This window comes from Strigops habroptila, chromosome 1 (assembly GCF_004027225.2).
Source record: "Strigops habroptila isolate Jane chromosome 1, bStrHab1.2.pri, whole genome shotgun sequence".
Taxonomy (NCBI): domain Eukaryota; kingdom Metazoa; phylum Chordata; class Aves; order Psittaciformes; family Psittacidae; genus Strigops; species Strigops habroptila.
Window position 1 is genome coordinate 76419643 of NC_044277.2, and position 20840 is coordinate 76440482.

At 42.3% G+C, this 20840-nt stretch overlaps 1 long non-coding RNA gene across 1 annotated transcript; it reads right to left on the bottom strand.

Annotated features, from left to right (window-relative positions):
- Nucleotides 1-5275: 5275 nt before the first annotated feature.
- On the bottom strand, nt 5276-20812 carry LOC115617494. Its single transcript, XR_003994612.1, has 3 exons — nt 20741-20812; nt 15041-16421; nt 5276-8568 (listed from the first exon to the last, which is right to left on the bottom strand). It is a non-coding gene; the product is annotated as an uncharacterized LOC115617494 (long non-coding RNA).
- Nucleotides 20813-20840: the final 28 nt, after the last annotated feature.

Consider the following 20840-nt stretch of genomic DNA (forward strand, 5'->3'; position numbering starts at 1 on the left):
GAGGGGAAGGTGGGGTGTCATCTTTTTTTATTTTCCTTGCATGGAATTCATCTGGAGTTTGTATTTTGCTTAAAGGAGAAACCTAGAGAGTTGAAATCAACATAGTCCATGTTTCCTTAAAACATACACAGTATACGGTGTGCTCCAGTTCCTGCTGGAAGTCTCTTACACTAACAAGCCATTTGAGTCAATCATTGTAATAGCTCAAGGGAAGTGCACAGCCTGCACAGTCCTTCCGTTTTCCTGTGGAGTCATTCGTCTTTTACAACTGAGCTTTTGGCACCCAGGACACTTCCAGACAAGCAAGCCTGTTTTCTAGGAAAACACTTACTCAGTCTAAGTTCTCCTTTCATTTGATGGCATTCAAAATGATGTACCTCCTTACTGTCAAGTTTACACTATTTTTGTGTTTACCAAATGGAACTACCCAAAGTAAAACAGCATGTGATTAAAGACGTAGATATGCATTCCTTCATATGTAAAATGGCTTTAGATACATTGCATCACTTACCTGGCTGAGCATTCCTGTGTTTCTCAGACTGGCATGAGAATAAGAGGACATGAGGAGCACTGGAGTAAGATGAACCCAATGCTAATGACCTTGTTAATGTGCTCAGTTCACTGTGGATCTCAGACACTGACAGTTCACTGAAATGAAAAACCTGCAGGCAACTGAGCAGTACCACTGAAAGCTCAAATCCCAGTCTGTAATCATTCATGCACAGACTGTACTGAAGACCACCTTGTATACTTCTCAGTCACATCTGTGTGCTATTTTTTTCTTCCTGGTGAATGAGATAGATAGCAACTATTTCAGCATTCTGTATTAGGAACAAAACTAAATTTGCCATGTAGGAAAAACTCGGGAAAGCAAGGAACGGGAACAATTTAAAGATAGCTACTTGAGCTTTTGGGGAATGCCATCTCCACATGAGGTGAGCTATCATCCTTCCCCTTACCATGTTCATATAGGAGATCCATTCATCAACTGTAACTACTTATGTATTGGGTCTATCAATACTCACTGTATAAGAAGGCACAGAAAAACCTCATAAAAAACTAAAGGGAGTGTTGTGGTTTCCACTAATATCCAAAAGGTCTTTCCTTCTTCAAAATACTTGCCATTGTCTATTTAAAAATCTAAGCTTAGTTCTAGTTAGAAAAGCTAGTAAGAAATACTAGTAAATATCTTAAGGCTCTACTCCCTGGAGAGAACATTTTAATTTTAATATCACATTTCAACAAGATTGAAAAGGAAATTGTTTGAAGCAAACTAAGCAATAAAGGGCAGGAGTTCTGCAGCATTCATTGCCTCCTTGTTCCCTCTTTGGGGTACCTGAGATTTTACATACTGATAAGTTGAGTGACTCTTATTTTATTATTTCAGGTGAAACTGATTTTCTGTTGAGCTTATTCTAGCTCAGTCTCATTCCAATGCTACAAACCCAAAGAAAAAGTAACAAAACCAGGGTCAAGATCAACATCAGAAAATGAGTCCTGACACTAAACAAAATGTATCGAATTACTCTTACTGCAATTTTGTTTGCAAGTACCATTACACTGAAGTTCACTTATATGTGACAGAGACAGCAATTAAGTTTTGTAGACTTCAATTCACCAACCAGGCTGAATTTACTGTTCTCATTCCTAGCCATGGCTTTCAGACTTCAAATCATGCATGTAGGTTTTGCTTTCCAAGTAAAAATTCCATTTTCAAAAGTATTAAAACAGGTCTGGAAACATCACCCTCCAAAGTAATATAATCTTACCTGTTATGGGTTTTTTCTTTCAGTTGTAGTATCTGGCTACTTAGTGTTCGTTGTTAATACACTGTGACTCTACTGATATTGAGGACGACCTATATGCCAAGGTAAGTTCATTTCAGAACAAGCCTCTTCATACTGTCAAATATGAAAATCAAATGTATTTTTCACTTACTGGTGTATTTGGATACTTTTTTTCCACTTTTCTTGCTTTTATCATAAAATGTCTTGTGTTTAAGTACAGCATTACAAGAAGAACTAAGAGAAAACAAATTGATATCCTACATACAGAGAGTTTATCACTTTATTAACTGTCCTGTGATTTTCTTGGGTTAAGGAAAAGTAGGTAAGATTAATACCATCTAATTGTTACATCACATACCACCATTATGACTCAGTAATATTTTGGACTGTACGAGACTAGCAAAACTTACTACACACTGTAGATAGCTTTGTGCTGTGTTTCATCAAAAGTTTTATTAGTTTTATTTGCAAATACACCTCTTTTACTGAAATAAATTTTTTTGTAAACCTCATTTTGAAGATGAAAGCATTGATCCTACACTATTCCTAAGAACTTAAATGCTTACTCTTCCTTGTTAGCCATCCAGCTGTGCAGGGACCAGCCTGTGTCCTTGTACCAGAGCTTCCTGCCCAGGAGCAGGACTCGGTGTTTGTCCTTGATGAATTTCAGTTGGTTTCTGCTGGCCTATTCCTCCAACCTGTCTAGGTCCCAATGGATGGCATCTCTGATCTTGATAGTATCAACAATTTTAGCCCAATTTGATGTCATTTACAAACTGGATGAAAGTATATTTAGGCCACTGATAAAGATGTTAAGCAGGACAGGTTGCAGGAAAAGCCCCACAGTGCTCCACTTCTTTCTGGCTTACAAACTATGACCCATTAATTCCTACCCTTATAAGCCTATTGAATAATGTTTCAGATGGATGATTATCCATCTATCCAAACCATAACATCCTAACTTGGGTACAAGAATATTGTTGTAAAACTGTTAAATGCCTTGCTGAAGTCAAGATAAATGACATGCAGTGCTCTGCCTTTGTCCAGAAACTGAAATCCTGACCACAGGAGGCAATCAGGTGGGTCAGGCACAATTTACTCTAGGCAAATCCATGCTTAATCATCTTCCCAGGGACCATTAAAGTGAGACCAATTCGCCCGTAGTTCTTTAGGTTGACTTTTTGGCCTTTTTTCTGAAGGTGCATATGCCTTTCTTTAGTCATCAAGCACCTCCTCTGGATCTCCAGGGGTTCAGCTCTAGACAGGCCTTGAGAGGGAGGCCTTGCCAGGTACTGTCCTTGCCCTGTCTTCCCTTCAGACACTTTGTTTGGATGAACAAAGTTCACTTGGAACAGAAAACTGCACATTGCTTTGGGTTTCCTTTCTTAACACAGTGGTAAACTTCCATCAAGCAGAGAGGAAACTGAAATTCTGCTGCTGTCAGCACAGGCAGCACTGATTGAGTGATGGCCTTTATGTGTGTGCCCACAGGCACTTATGGGTACAATTTTAGAGCCCTGCTGTAGAACCAAGGAAAAGAAAGGGAGATGAGTCTGGATTGGAGAGCTGCTACTTTACAGTGGGTGCCAAAATTTCCCATTCTAACCTTCTGCATCAAGCTGAAAAAACCTGAGAAACTTTCCACTGTGACCTCTACAGAAAAAAAAAAAAAAAAAAAAAAGAGAAAAAAAGCTCTAAATTTTACCTGGTTTTATTTATATTTGGTCAGAGCATATGGCAGTGTTTTTTTCACACTTGAATTATTCAAAAATGGCTCAACAGATTTTACTCAGACGTCCAACGTCATCACCTTTGGGCTGAGGTCGACTGTGGAAAATTGAAGCCAAAGGAATTTGAATTATGAGCAATAGGAAAAGGGATAGGGAGGCAGGAGAGCAGCTGGATTTCAAACTGTGTAATTCTAACTACATCACAAAAAGTCTCACAGCTTCAACTGCTTTCCTATTCTAATTCCAGATGACTGAACAGCAGGTATTTGTATAGGTAACTTGGCCAGGATTTTTCAAAGTTGCAAGGGGAAGCAACCTGCAAACATCAAAACATCAGACTGTTTTGCTTGTGTGTAACCAATCAGGGGAAGGGAAAATGAAATCTTTTGAGGTGGTTGACTTAATAAGCAGATGCAGAAAGTTTATATGACTCATGAGTTGGAGCAAACAGTATCATCTAGCTAACTGTACTTACCAAGATCTGCACAGAAAGGAGGGTTGAGGATGTTGCATGATATGGGTTAGCTCAGTGACAATCCATGGAGTAGTGACAGGGCTGATGCCATGCTGAACTGAAAATTTACCCTATGAAATACCAGATTGATAACTAAGGGGGAGGGAAAGCTGCCTTGACTGTGAGTGTTCCAGTGTAGGCTGAAGCGTGCTGCTTCACGAATGTTCTGGATTCTAGTGTGAAGAAAGAAAATGTCATGAACACAGGTAAATATGCATAGAGACAGCAAAGCAAGCACTAATATATCTCCATAAAAGCTGCAGCACACTGTTTCTGTGGTGGTGTCTCCACTCCTAGCAGGGAATACCTGGTGATATGTAAATTACCTCTGATAACTAAAATCAGCTACCTTCACCTTCTATTTCAGTAAATCTCAGACTTGCTGTTGCTTAAAAAAGCTTCTTGGCAGCTGTCTATATGAATTTGAAGGACAGCTAGGAAAGGTGAACTTGAGCATTTTCTGAAACAGTCCTGGCAGTCAGCCTGAGACAGTAGCTCAGCTAAGTGTGATGTGCTCAGTTGTGTGTTTGGGTCCCAGAAACAGACCAGGGTGGATTTTCCTATTGAACAGAACGTGAGTCTTACCACTTCTGTGGGACCCTTTGGGAAGTTCATCCTTTCTGCTAACAGAAACAAAAAACATCAGCACTCTTTGTGTATATACACAAATGAAAATGGTGTTATAAATAAAAGCACAAGAGCCTAAAGACTTCATCCAGTGAGACTGCTGTAAAAATGTACCATGTGCTAGCATTCAGCTAAATCCAGAGGGCTGCTTTTAGCAATGGGGTGGCAGGAACTTCAGTTTACCCAAGTACTGCATCCAGGGAAAGTTGTGAAAGCAGCACAAATGCCCAGGTCAGGAAAAAAGGGATGAAAAAAAGATGTAATTTCTGTCCAAGCTCTGTGAAGTACGACCTAGTGCAGCAGTTCAGTCTTGAAGGGTGCTCATTCAAAAAACATAGGTGGCTAATTTGGAATGTGATCCAGGGGAAATTCAAGTTTCCTGTAGACTAGACATTAAAACATATTTCTGAAGCATTGCAGTGAGTTTTAGTTAGTGAAATTTTATATAACTTTTCTATACAAATACACATTAATAAAATGCATATGCACATAAACATAACAAAATTCAAAGAATGTCTTCTCTTGCAACAAAATACAGTTTTCAAGCTCATCTGAAATTGAAACATCTATTTCCATTTTGAAAAGAGCTTTTTATAAAAAACCAAACCAAACCAAACCTAAAACCAAAACAGCAGCAGAAGAAAATAAAACTATTCAACTCTTTCCAGAGAAAACATTTTCAAATGTGAGGACAGGAATCAGTGTATATAAATGTCACAACTTATTTCTACTTCTGTGCACTTCAGGCATTACTAAGAAAACAACATGCTAGATACAGGGGAAAAAAAGCATCATTTGTCATGTTGAGACCAGGATGTTCCTGAAAAATTGCTTATTCCCATTTCATAGTGTCATTTCCAACATCAGTTACACCTGCACCTTCTGAGGAAACATAGTGATGGAGAAATCAGAGGAAAAGGCTAGACCTACTTGATCTGTTCTGGTCTGAGACAGCTGAATACTTGAATGCCTGTCAGTTTGGAATTGTCATGGCCCAAAACAAGCTCAATGCAAAAAGAGCCCTGGTCCATGTATGCAACACAGTCAGAGCTGCTGTGTGGTCCTCTGCTCTGTTGCTCAATAACTCTTAAGGACATTTCCAGTTTACCAATCACAGTTTTTATGCAAGCACTTAGTGTTGTATTTTGTACATATTCTGTCTTGTCTAGGCTGTTTCCTACTATACTTCATCACTCTGAAACTGAATAACCCAATGCTTTTATATAATTGCAGTTAGGGCCATTGTATTTTCTTGAGAAAACAAATCCACCCTGCGTTTGCTGAGAACTTGTGGAGTTCTCGTCACAGCACAGTTACTTTTTTTTTTTTGTCATAGAGGCATCTAACTATACATTTCTTGTACCCCACAAGTAAAACTGTATTCTACCCTAAAGCAGGGAGAGAAAACACAGAAAAGGAGCCAGACTGCGCTGTTATACTGCCAAAGTTTAGCAGAACACAAACATTGTAATATATCTCTTACATGTTGAAGACAGTTAAAGAGCAGCTTGATTGAAGGCCTTCCGTGTTTTCTGTCACTGGACTTGTGAAGGGTTTGAAGTCACTATGTCAATCTCCCTGCAAGGATCATAGCTTACTACTTCTCTGACCCTTTTGGATTAAGATTTCATGAATGCCAAGCTCCTCAGAGCTTGTTTTTTCCATTGGAAGGAATTCAGAGCTCTGAAGTTTCATCACCCTTCTTCTACAAATAGATCATACAGAACATGCAGTAACTTGCACAATTTTCACTTTTATTTCAACATTTTTATATGAAATAATAATGTATAAAGTTAAATTTACTACTTGCTTGCTATGAAGGACAGTCATAGAACATGCTTTATGTATAAAAATCCAACACTACTTTTCCAAGAACAAGCATTTCCAAAGAAGCATGGAATTTTCCCAGAATTACCAGTGACTCACCAGGTCCGCCACTTTGGTAGATGTAAGTTAGCATAGTAATAAATGAGGTTATGCCATATTCATCAGCTGAAGATGTATCTCACTACATAGCACTTAGAAATTTGATGAGGACATACCCATTTTATGATCTTCGATCTTACTAATGGATCACATGGTCTGCTACTGGTGTTCTTTTGTTACTCTTTCCTTTGTGAGTTTACTTGAAATCTGTTGCATCTGTGGGCCACAACAGAAGAGCAAAAGACTGAAGCAGTTCTCAGTTAGCTGCTTTGTAGATGGTTATAAACCAGACCAGAACACTTTTCAAGAAACGTGCATTGAAATAATGAGGGTTTCCAATTTGAAAACAATGACATGTTCTGGACCAAGTCTCTTTCCAGAAATTAAACAGTAAGTTACAAAATAGGCCAGTTCTGAAGCATTTTGGAATGACAACAGTTCAAGATTTTTGTGGTGAAACATAACCTTTGAAACTGTTATTCCACAGACAAATAGCAAGCTCTGTCCTTCTTCACACAAACACAAGATTTGATTGCATCTGTAAAAAATACCCCCAAAGCATTTCCTTTGGCTGATGTGGAATGCTGACTATTCATTATGTGAGACACAGAAAGACCTTTTTTTTGGCCCCTATGAACTTCTGAAGCTTTGGGGGCTAACAGCTGCTTATCTTGCAAACAGAATTTCCTGTTAGTATCCTTCCAGCATATTTGTTCACTAGAAGCACAACAAATGTCAACAAAAATAACACATTATGTTCCAATTTTTAAACATAATTAAGAAATCTCAGATGTTTTACGCTTTCCAAATAGACTCCTGTTCTACTAATGAATGTACTATTATGGCCTTGCTCAGATCTCATTTCATTTTGGTGGCTGTTAGTTGGAGTAAAATTCTAAAGATGTTGAGGGACTGACTATAAACACCATGTTCTTGTAACGTACAATACACTTTTAATAGCAGGGCTAACAACCATTTTAGGAAAGACTGAATATTTTTAATTGCAAAAAAAAAAAAATGCCTCTCTTCTTGCTATGACAGTCAGATTCTGAGTAAATCTGTTGTTCTGACTTCCTTCACATTATCTATTAAAGAGTGATTTTGGCTAGCAAAATGAGATGTCTCCCAATCTCTCTACCTTATGGAAAGCTGCACTTCCTCCAGAACTTTCTCCATCAGCTATAATTCCAGTAATAGTTTTGGGAGAGGATCTGTGGAGCAGCTGAAGTCACTTGGCTTGTTCAGCCTGGAGAAGAGAAGGCTGAGGGGGACCTCATGGCAGCCTACAGCTTCCTCAAGGGGGGACAGGGACGGGGGAGGTGCTGATCTCCGCTCTCTGGTGACCAGTGGTAGGACATGAAGAAAGGGTGTGAAGCTGCATCAGAGGAAGTTCAGATTGGTTGTTAGGAAAAGGTTCTTCACTGAGAGGTCGGGCAGTCACTGGAACAGACTGCCCAGGGAAGTGGTCATGGCACGAAGCCTGTCAGAGTTCAAGGAGTGTCTGGACCATTTTGTTATTCATATGGTTTAGTTTTAGGTAGTCCTGGGAGGAGCAGGGAGTTGCCATGATCCTTCTGGGTCACTTCCACCTTGAGATATTCTATAATTCTAGGATTCTTGGGAGGAAAGGCAGCAAATGTTCTGTAACCAGTACTCCTGGTCTTACAAACTATGCATTACAGCTTTCATTTGGCCAAGAAATAAAAGATGGGAGCTGTTATTTACTTACGGTGTGCAGAAGGTTGAGTGAGCAGAGCAACGATTTTCCAGGAGTCCCACTCCAAGATAGCAGGGTAAGACTGGGCATAGCATGTGCCCAGGACATATGGACAATATTCATCTGGGCACCTTCTGTAGTGCTCCCAAAACTGAGTTATAATTAGCTATAAGATCCTGCTAGAAGCACAGGACCACTGTTCTTCCCAGCAGGCAGCCCAGGATGTTTGAATTACTTGAGAGCTGGTTTTGTCCCCACTTGCATGAGCTTAAAAGAGAAAACAAAAGGTATCAGGTTCAAACAGAGGGAAATTTCGAATCAATAATTGCTATTTTTGTGGGACCTGAGGATAAACATGATACTCCTTCAAAAGATCACTCAGATTGCAAATAGTTGAAATGAGTCATTCTTCTCTGGTCAAAACTGGCCCTTATGGCATTCTTTCTACTTGATTTTTGGTTTGGTAAATGAGCAGAAGCATGAAGCTTTCTGATAATGCCATTTCTAGCAATGCCTGCTGCATAGAATGGCACTGATCTGCTCTTTCCCAGGGTACTTGTCACCAGGATTAAATCATCTAGGTGGCTCCCTGGTTTCCATCAGAGCAGGACACACAACTGCAGCAAACAGTGCTGCTCTGCTTATCCCCAGGGAGGTAACCTGCAAGTTATGTCTGCCCTCTCAAAAGAGGGACCAAACACATTTTGCTTAAGACACTCTTGGAGAGTGTTTACATGCTGCAGAAAGCCAACATTCTAAGGAGAGCTACATTGACTTGCACTCGTTCGACAGCATTGAGTGGTATTTGTAGCACAGAAGTTTGTAGCGCTTTGTGATCTCACCCAAAAGGCAGGAGCCAATTGGAAAGCTGTGAGAATTATGCACTACAGAGCTTCACAGTGTTGGAAGGAAGTGATCCTCCTGCTGCCCTTGCTAGATTAACAATATCAAGAAAAACGGCTTTGTGCAAGAAAACCAGGAGCTCTGTGAGCAATGGAAGTTACTGTAACAAGTGGAAGTTTGTTTTCTGGATCCCTGTAGCTGATGTTCAGTGTCTATCACACACGTTACGCTGCATGTGCACATAGCAACTGCAAAGCATGTGTGCAGTAAAATCAGGCCATGCAACACCTGTGCAACACATCTGGTCTCGTTTGTGTGAGATGTTGACTTACTATGTACATGTGCCACAAGAGAAACGTTCTTAACATGCCCTTAATAATTTTTTGCCTCCTGACTTCACTCTCCACCTAAAGATGTGTCCAAAGTTTTTCCTAAACCCAAGGCATTCAGGATGCTTATATGGGCACTCTCTGATGTCCCTGAGGTAAAGGTTTGCATTTCTGTTTGCAAACACTGTATTTTTCATACAAACCTTGCTGCATATGGAGCATCAAGAGTGATACTGTCAACATTGTCCTGTACCCTGGAGTCCAGAAACCAGACACTGTTCAAGATTATGGGATCACAAACTCAAGAGGGACCCACAAGCCACATACAGTCTCACAGTTTATTACATGGACTAAAAGTATGATTTTCCTTGCTTGTAGCTGAAATACACTTTAAATTAACTGGTTTATAGGTAATCATGCATACAACAAAATCCACATGAGTACTAACCTGAAGGTGGCTCTGGATTTGCACTCACAAGCTCTACAGCCCAAACCTAATGTGTTTCCAACATAAAGGGGAGTGATAAGCCTTTCCTAAGAATGATTTCCCCTTGTTGAGTGTGTAGCAGTGTTCTAGGTTATGAAGAATGGGTTCATTGTGTTCATCAACATTTCAAAAGCATTTACTTTGGCTGGAGCTCTATAAAGGATTGCTGCGAACTCTATTGTTGTATGTATATAAGCACTACTGAATATAGTGGGAAATAGGATATATTTACATTTTTAAGAGAGTTTCCTGAGTTAAAGGAATGTGCTTACTACTTTGAAGTTGAGAGCAAGTTCTCTTCTGCTCTTCCTCAGCCCAAACAGTCATATGTGCAGCATAACTGTGGTATTACAGTGCAGGTGAAGTCATTGCTGTTGTAATCATTCCTGTATTTTTCAATGCACATGTGGGTAGAAAACTGGATTTGAATGTTGGGGCTTTTCGGATGGCTTATTTCATACCTTGTCTGTTCTGGTGAGCCATGTCATTGGGAACAGCTGGGTTGTCCCCTTTCAGATCACAACTTCAACCACCCCTGTTTGAGAAGGGTAAGAAGGACAGGTACTAGATTTCTTTTCCCTCCAAAATGTGAAACAACATTTATCACAGAATGCTTTGCATAACTGGTGTAAGTGAACAGTAAGCTAGCTAGAAAGGAACATCTACACTGGACAAATTGAATGTGGATCCTGTATTCTCCTCTTGTAAAACATAAATCCCTTGTGAACAAAGACTGAAGCCCATGGTCAGGCACGAGTAAAGGCTGTTTAGGAAGGACAAGTAGGGAAGAAGAGGAGGAGGACTCGTTAAGAGTCTGACTGTCCAATGCTCCCATATAAAGCTGGAGGACATGTTCATTGGGCATGCCTCTGGGTCAAGAACAGGAGGATGAGTCTGTAAGAATGACCTGACGAAGATGACATAGCGGATGAGGCTAAAATGACCGGTAAAGGTCTCCTAGTTTTAGGCTTTCATCCTCACATGTTTTCAACCCTCAAGACACTGATAACACAACATTATGTAAGCATTCTAGGAAAACTCTAGATTGTTTTGGTGATAATTTCATAACAGAAATGTTAGAGACTCAACCATAGGTAATGTTCTACCAGACCCACTGCTCACAAACTGTGAAGAGTGAGTGGAAAGTGCAGTTGTGGTTGGCAGCTTGGGTTGCAGTAACCACAGGATGATTGAGCTCAGGATCCAAAGGAAGGCTGGGAAGGAAAGCAGCAGGGTTTGGACTCTGGATTTCAGGATAGCAGACTTTGGCTTATTTTTAGGTAATTGCTAGGCAGAGTGCCCTGGGAAGCAGCCATGAAAGGGAAAGGTGCCCAGGAAAGCTGGCTAATTTTTAAAGAAAACTTTTTGACAGCTCAGGAACAAACCATCCTGTTACACAGGAAGACCGGGAATTCTGGCAGGGGGCTTGCTTGGCTAAGCCAGGAGCTTCTCAATGAATTAAAGCACACAAAGAAGGAGTGTACAAGAAGCAGAAACAAAGAGAAGCTGCCTCTCCTGATTGTCATTATTTCCATGGACAGAGGCATCACAATCACATCAGTCATCTCTGTCAGCACCCACCTCCTCCCATGGACTGAACAGTAGGTAGCCTAGTATGAACAGTAGCTTCTCTACTGAATAGACCACTAACTTCTGCAGGTAGCCCCTAAATTGTTGTGCTCCCTATCTACAACCTCCTTCCAAATGTGTGCTGGTCCACACATTGCTCTGGGAGCAGATGTTGCCTTTGAAGACAGGAACAAAGTAAGATTTCAGTACTTCAGCCATTTCCGCGTTTGTTACTAGACTGTCTCCTCATTCATCCACCTACCCTTTCTCTGACATTTTGCTATGAGGAAAAACTGAGGAAGCTGTGCTTGTCCAGTCTGGTGAAGAAAAGATGAAGGGGAGATTGAATAGCCTATCGACTACTTAAGGTAAAGTTATGAAGATGACAATGCCAGGCTTTTCTTCACAATAGCATGCATAAAGCAGACAAGGGTAAGGGACACATCTTGTGATTTTTCAAATAAGACATTAGGAAAATATTCTTCGCCAAGATTGTAGTGCAGCACTAGAAGCAGCTATGAGAGATCCTGCAGAGCCTTCACCTTTAGAATTTTTCAAGACTCAGCCAGATGAAGCCATGATGGGCCTAATTTAGTGTTAACAATTGTCCTACTTTAAGCAGAAAACACAACTAGAAACCTCCCAAGGCTCCATCAGAACAGCTTTTGTAATATTCTATGATGTGTCTCTAGTCCAAGCTGAAATCTTGCATTTCAAGTTTATTTCGCTCATGTGAAGGCTGTGGAATTCAGATTACCAGGGAGAACTGGCTAAGGTGCTCATTTCAGTTTATGGTCTATTTTCACCTCTATTTCAAAGCAGATATTTTTTGGAGTTTTTTGTTTGAAGAGAGATGACAAATATTATATTCAGGCACTTTATTTTGAAAGGTCTCAGTAACCAATAAAATTGGATTGCACATAAATCCTGAAACTGATAATGAAGCAACCAAATAGAAAGCAACCTGAAGTCAAACTGCTGATGTTTATTTTTTTGTTTACAATATTAACTCTAATATACCCTGGTAAAAATAGCCTGGTTCAGCCTTTCCGTCATAACAGTGCAAGAGTATGCAGTATATTTTTCCTACGGTTCCTTAGAGCAGAACTACAGGACTCAACATTCCTGTTATTTACCGAGTATCAAAGGCAAAATTTGGGTTTTGTTTTTTTGGGGTTTTTTTGTGTAAGAAGGCAGAAAAAAGTAAAGACAAATCTTTAGCATCTTTCATTCATTGCATGGTAATAGGAATGAGCCATATCAGCTCAAAGTGCCTTTGCAGTTTGTGCTGAAAGCAGCGTTACAAATGTCAGTGGTTACGAGAAACAGAAGAAGACAGCCTTCCTTCAAGCTTCCTGTTTCTTTATCCAGTTGGGGCATCTAGTGGCTCTTGTAACTAAATTGCTTCATGGCTATAAAAGAAGTTGCTTGCTACAGGTTAGTTGGTCTGTGAGAAAGGTAAAGATTTTCAAAATTATGCTATAGAAGAGGCTAGCAAGTGCTTGCTTCTGTAGCAACATCCTTCTCTTTCTGCAACGAGGAAATCATCTGCTCTGAGTGCAGTTCTGGCACCAGTATATCTTCCCTGATGTGTAATTTCAGTCATGCTGGCTGTGTTGGGACAAGCAGCAGGAGGTGACTGTGCCAACAGTCCTGTCATTAGCTACCAATACAACAGGGGAGAACAGCCCCCACAAAATCTAGCCTTGTTGCCTCTTAGGGTCTTTTATTCCTGCTATAGGAGCATCACTCATCCTTATGCTTTTTACGGTCCTTGCACTGCACAGGAGCCTAGCCATCATTACGATTTTACTAATCTATTTGATTTGACTAGAACCTACAACACACGGGTGTGTATGAGCAGGAAAGGTTTCTGCCTTGTCACAGAGACCTAGCACCGTGCAGATGAAATCACATGAAAGACTGAAAAGCAAGCTGACTGTGGTGATTTTGGGTTTTGATTGTGACTTGATTTTACTTGCAGTATGAATTCCTGCAGATCTTTGATATTCTCTTTGCATTGGTGAAGGATGATATAAACTCCTACTCTAGCCATGCTGAGTACTCTCTGCTGAGCCTCTCTGCTGAGAAGCCAAAGTGCTGGTTTGTAAGGGAATGAAGGGGAGAATAGACAGGGAGAGTACAAAGAAGATCTGAAACATCTCTTAAATATTTCATCATTCTGCTAACTGGCAGCTGCATTATACTATGCCATTGCCCAGTTTACTTTCTTGGATCAAAGCAATAGCTGCTTGAAAGCCCTTCTGCTATTGCAGTGGCCAGCGTATTTGAAAAAAAAAACCCTTTAATGATTTGGCTTTCAACCTTTGATTATTAACAGCTCAGCCTCAGGCTTATGGAGCTCATGGAATTCAGGATACATTTATTAAACTGTGACTTACCTCCAGCTGTGGTATTAGCCCTGTTTTCCTGACTGATAAGTTAAAACACACAAGTTTGCTTGAGACTACAGAGCAGATGAGGTCAATAAAAGATGGCAAAAAAATGAACTTCATTGATCAGAAGTAAAATCCTATGCCTCCGCACAGAAGTCCTATCAGACAATACAATGAGGAAAGTACTCCTTACAGAAAGTTACAACTTTCCAGTCAAACTGGCTGCTTGTCCTGTGAGCTTTGTGTCTGACCTACCAGCAGTGGGGCCTCCTTCAGCGATTTTAATGAGAAAGATGATGCCCTCCTTGTCCAACTGGAAAGTTCTTTCTCAGCTTTTAAACTCACTAGATAGAAACTGGAGGTGCTGTATGCGTGGTCAGATGTCACTGCAATTGACTCATCTTCACTGAAGGACAGACCAGTGGTGTGGTGACAATAGCAGCCTATGCCTGTCGCCAGGCTGTTACCTGTCTCTAAACAAATGTTAGCTGCTGGGCAAACAAAAGCAGCATCTGCCTCCATTACATGAATCCATTCAGCTACACCAGTCAATGAACTGCAGCTGATAAAACAGGGAATGTCTGATATTTCTGTGTTGGAGTACAATCAGTTATCGGCTTCTGGATCTGCACAGATGTCACTGGCCTTTATCTTTTTCTTTCTGAAGTCTTTTTTTCTTAAAGCTTAAACAATTCTGTGTGTGTAAGCACTTGATTTACGCACTGTAACAACCTTGATCCTTCCACATGTCAGGACTCCCCATATGTTCTTTCATTCGTAGTATCCACAAAACTCACCCCAAAAGGCAAAAGGTACAGTCTGGCTACAGATCTGCTGTCATTCAGCTACAAACAGCTGGTAGTGTACATTACAAGGCTTATTTAAAGCTCAAGTACTTTCACTCACTCTCTCTGATAACTAAACTTGGCTCATAAAAACATGAAAATAAAAATATCAAAGTAGTGTAGCATTTCAAAGAAGCATTCAGGAAGCAGACAGTATGTCTTGCTCCAACACGGGGAATCCTGTGGTTGAATGCGTGGTGCGTGCTTTGAGAATGTACCCCTCTCTGGTATGGAAAGGACAGGTCATCTAGGTGTGGTCACATAACTTACCATGTAGCTGCTGACACTTGCATTTGCTGAAGCACTGCGTCCTTTCCGTGATGATCTATCTACTGCTAACGTTTCAATTTCAGAGGAATCTCCACAAGTGACTCTTGACTGGAAGAAGAGGAGTGTTTTTCTACATGGGAGTGGTCTTGTGCTATAGGAACAACTCGTGATATTGACATGTCTGGTGGTTAGTTGAGGCATGATGGTTTTGAGGCACGAGTATTATCTGGCTCTTATGTTCTGGGAGAGCCGCTTCCATTGCAAGGTTTAAAATATTTTCATCTTTAGCTGCCTCAAACATAGTTATTTAATTTGGCTCTCCACAAGTCATCTGCAGCTTGTGCTTGGCACAAATAGTGCAGTAAAGTACAAGAGGCAGATAGCTTTAAATCTAGTGCCTCCAAGTTGAAGCAATAAAGGGGACTTAGGAAGGTGGCTGTGATTTATGCAGGTTTAAACTCTTTTCTGTGACCACTTCAATCACCAGAGATCCTCAGAACACCTCAAGTCAGTCAGTTCCTGACCTAGATATGCCCTTCATTGGGAGAGGGTGGAAAATGTCAGGCAATGTATATAAATGAGTGCTGCAACCTAGAGCAGTAGACAACCACATGATCCCATAAATTTCCCCCTGCAACGAACCCCCAGGCTTTCCCGCAGTCAGCTTCCAGGATAGGAGTGGCAGCAACAACAGATATGCGTCAGGAGTAGTTGCTCCCGTTAGACAGATTTGTGGTGGGTGTCCATGTTGTTCTTTCTCTGTTTTGACTCCGTGGTGACACAGTTAGGAGAGTTACAATTGTAAGGCTAAGTTTGCAAAAGTACAGGTGCACGTGCTTCTGAAAGTGGCCTCATGTGACCCAGTTTGAATTTGAAAGCAGATCAGTGGTACCAATGTCATGAGTGACTTCACCAAGGAGCAAGGTGTCAGGTAAACCTGATGGCTTAAGTTTTAGTTTCCTCAAGGAACTGCAATTTGTGCTGTCTTTACACAACTAACTGGGCTGTCAGGAGGCACCTGTGACAAACTGGATGTCAGGGAGCAGCAAGCACAGAGCTGCTCCACAAGGGAGGAGGAGCTGGGAGCTGAGGAGGGCAATATGAGAAGATAAACCAGATGCGGGGTCCATCCAGAAGGCTCAGTCAGAAGCAGCAGAACATGGGCTCAGAGACAGGGATGGGATCAGGCACAACTGTGGTGTCACTGGGGCAGAGACTAATGGCCTGGGCTGAGCTGGAACGGTGTCCTGGGCCATGGGCTAGGGTGGGGTGAGGCCCCAGGGGAGGCTTGGCAGGGACAGTCGAGGCTAACAGTGCCCTCAGGGCCATGGTCCTGGAGTTCACAGCCTGAAGTTCTCTCTCAAGGTAGGAGTCCAACAACCTGTGTTTCAAACAGAGCAATGTTTTAGTCCAGTAAGTAAACTATGTAAGCAGCCTTCACTGCAGAGATCAAAACACCAAGCACAGGAGAACCATGTTTTTCTTCTCTCAGAGTATTTGACACTCTTTTCTGTGTGCACCTCACTTCTACCTTGTAGGAGGTATATTTTAGCTGTCATGTTAGTTAGACCATCCAGTCAGTCATGCATTCGATCCTGCATTTCTGACACTCTTGTAGTTGAACAAGAACAGAAGAAAATACTACGTGAGAAGCCAATTCTGATTACTATCAAGATATAGAGATAGTCACTCCAGCTGTTAACTGAAAGACATTTTTGTGGCCATAGAAGCCAAACAGTGAATATCTTATTCAGCTGTAATTTTGGTGAAACTTGCAAGTGAAAATGAAGTGAAGACTCTCAGATCCAACCTATAGATGGTCACAGAGAGCCTGGCATACACAAATCATGAGGGAAGCTTAGAGTAGTTGAGCACATTTGCTTTTTTTGTACGTAAGTAACTCTAACTCTTTAGGGTAACTGGGGTAAGAGACAGAAATAACCCAGATAATTGTACTGTCAGAACGGCAACTACATCCATCTTTGGGAAAACTTGCATACAGACTTCCGTGGAGCAGGGAAGCCTTTTGAAATCAATGGCTAGTGCAGGACCTCCTGTGAGGCACATATGCTTTGTATTATGGATTGAGCTGAAGCCAGGGAAGTTGGGGTAAAGCAGGGTTCACAACCCACATATCCCTACCTGGCAATAGGTACTATTTTTTATGGTATAACCAGAAACACCCAGTAAAACTAGACTTAGCTATGCCTACCACCATACAACCTTGGGACATTAAGATTTTAATTGTTATCAGAGGCTTGCATCTGTCTTCATGTCAGGACTTAAATTCGGATTGAGGTGTTCCAGTAGTGACTTATCAAAGTTATTATTTTAGGATTTTATCAGCACTGTTTATTTTACGTGCTTTGCTGTGAAAAAGCACCTTGCGCCTGCCTATGCTATTGCAGTCAATTTTTGAAATTCATGTGGCTGGGACTTACACTGATGAGGAGAATGATATCGACTGCAAATAGAAAATTTTACATATGCCCTACATTGACATCTTTTATTTTCCTGAGAATATATGACTCCATAACTGGGTGAATAAACAGTGAGTTAGTCTCAAATTACATTTTAGACATTCGTTCTAAAATTTTGTCAGAGAAAAATAATTGCATGAAATTTTTTAAAATGGCCTTGCATGGTAAAAGACAAAATGTTCTCACGAAAATGCTTTCGGGCTAAACGGGCTTGGGAAAAACTTCACATACGGAAAACAGCACTCATTCGCTTCGCCTCGGTACAGGCGAACTGAGGCTTTGCCAATAAGCTGAACAAACTGCTCCCTCTCGTGGTGTGAGGTCGGAGATAAAGCAGCAGACGGGGGTCGAGGTGGGGACAGGCTGCCCCGGGGCAGATGCAGCCCAAGTCAGCAGGTGTGGGAAGCCCTGAGCTGTTTATTACGAGTATGGGTTTGCTGTTGGTTCGTTCTGATGGTGACTGCGAGTAAGGAGGCGTTTCTCTTGCTAGGCTGATTCTGAAAGAGTGAAATGGAAAGGCCCCTACTTTCCCAGAGTAGTGCTCCTTATTTGCACTAGCTTCTCCTCAGGAAAAAGACCAAACACACACAAAAAAATAATCAATGGAAGTGCTGGGTAATAGGGATGGAGGTGTGTTGGCAGGGTGGGAGAAGAGAGGAGGTGGCTGCGTGAGCACTTCGGACTTGCGCTGTGATAATGCTGAGCTAAGATCTGTGGCTTGTGGCTCTGTTGTTAGACCTAACATAATCACACAGCAAAGAGTTGATTATTAATCAGAAGAACAAACTGAACACAAGCTAAGGGGGGGTGGGGGGGAAGAAGACGAATTGATTGGATTTGCTCCCTAAGGGGGAAGATGGAATTATGACAGCGGGTGAGACCTGGAAGACAAACAGGGCTAAATAAAATTGGGCCTGAAAGGCTGAAGCTGAAGGGAAAGGCACTGAGATGGAGTAACTGGCAGGAGGTGACAAGAGGAACTGGCTAAGAAGAGGGAAGTTGCTCGGGTGTTCGTCATGGCAGATTAACAGTGTGGATTTCAGAAAAGCAGTGAACTGCTACGTGACACAGGAAGGCCCAGGCATACTGACATTTCCAGAACAGACCTAGTTCTCCATCTCTTCACAGGTGCCTCTGCTCAGTGCTCTTTCTTCTTCCTGATACCAACTTTTTCTTTCAAGTCCTTCAACATATGAGGAAAAGGTGGGGATATTTTACACATACCCTTAGTTATGACAAAGATGTTCAAAGGCTGCATAGAATCCCCATTTGGATAAGTGTACCACATTTATCAAATAAGATATGTATAATATCTTGATGTAGCAAAGTAACTAAAGGGAGCATTTGATGAATTCTGAATTTGAGGAGTTGTTTGGAGATACATGATTTAGCATATAGGTGTATTTAAAAGAATACTAGCTGGTCAACCATGGTTGTCATCTCAGCCCTCTAGCTGGTGAAAATAGCAAAAGGATCAAAACCCCCCTCAAACTGGTAGCAGCAATGATTATTTCTGTGCCACTTTTGGTAGTACAGACTTTCTCAAGCAAATGACTCAATACACACTCAGGAATTCTATTTCTTTGGTATACTGGGAACCCTGTGTAATTCATCTTTCCCCTATCAAGTCAGATACTGCTTGACTCCATGCAGGTAAACATTCATGGCCTAAGCTCACCTTCAAATACAGGCTTAAATATTGGCCTTTCTATTTCCCTCTATTTCACACTGGTTTTGTAGTGGTCGGGCAATTTTACAGGACAGTCCTGACAGTCTAAATGTGATGGCCCTGCAGGCACTGTCAGCCTGGACTGTCCCTGCCCAACCTAACTTGGGGTTTCCCCTGACCCTTCCCCATGGTCCAGGTTGGCCCATTTTGGCCCAGCCCAGGCCCTCAGACCTTGGCTGAGATATTCTGTGAGTGGGATGCTGTCTCTGCCTGTCTCTGCCTTAATTCCTGCCTGGATTTCATATCCATCTTGCCTGTCATAGAATCATAGAATCATAGAATTAACTTGGTTGGAAAAGACCTTTAAGATCATCAAGTCCAACCATTACCCCAGAACTGCCAAGTTCGTCACTAAACAATATCACTGAGGGCCTCATCTACACGGTTTTTGAACACTTCCAGGGATGGTGATTGCACCACTTCCCTGGGCAGCCTGTTCCAAAGACTGATCATCCTCTCTGTGAAGAAATTTTTCCTAATATCCAATCTAAACCTCCCCTGGTGCAGCTTGAGGCTGTTACCTCTTGTCCTGTTGCTTGTTACTTGGGAGAAGAGACCGACCTCCACCTCAGTACAACCTCCTTTCAGGTAGTTGTAGAGAGCCATAAGGTCCCCCCGAGCCTTCTTTTCTCCAGACTAAACAGCCACAGTTCCCTCGGCCGTTCCTTGTAAGACTTGTGCTCCAGACCCTTCACCAGCTTCATTGCCCTTCTCTGGACCTGCTCCAACACCTCAATGTCTCTCTTGTAGTGAGAGGCCTGGAACTGAACACAGTATTTGTGGTGCAGCCTCACCAGTGCCAAGTACAGAGGGATGAGCACTGCCCTGGCCCTGCTGGCTATGCTATTTCTGATACAAGCCAGGATGCTGTTGGCCTTCTTGGCTGCCTGGGCACAAGCTTGCTCATGTTCAGCAGCTGTCAATCAGCGCCCCCAGGTCCTTTTCCACAAGGCAGCTTTCCAGCCACTCTTCCCCAAGCCTGTAGCGTTTCATGGGGTTGCTGTGGCCCAAGTGCAGGATCTGGCACTTTGCCTCCTTGAACTTCATACCACTGGCTACAGCCCATTGATCCAGCCTGTCCTCATCCCTCTGCAGAGCCTTCCTACTCTCCAGCAGATCAACACCCCCACCCAACTTCGTGTCGTCCACAAATTTACCGAGGGTGCACCCAATCCCCTCGCTCCTCTCCAGCCCTATCGCACAAATACACGTGGCTCAGGAAAAAAAATGAGGAAAGGGATTTTCTCCCTCGACCTTGCAGCAGGCCACCGACGGGCAGCGCCGGTGCTACTGCTCCCTCCACAGGGATGCTCCCGGGAAAACGAACGGGTGGACCGCAGCTCGCCCAGGCTGCGCGCAGGGCGGGAGGCTGCGCGGGGCGGCGTGCGGGGGATGCTTCTCGGCCTCTTATTTTTATCTCGATTACCTAATTTAAGAGTAAAACGCTGCTTGGCTCACAGTCGCAACCCCCTCCCCCCATCAGCCCGTTACCGTGATGCTTGGAGGTGTCACGGGTGGGGGTGCGGGGGAGTCCCGCCTGCTCTCCCTCCCTCCTCCAGCTGCGGCAGGGCTCAGCCAGCCGCGCCCCTCG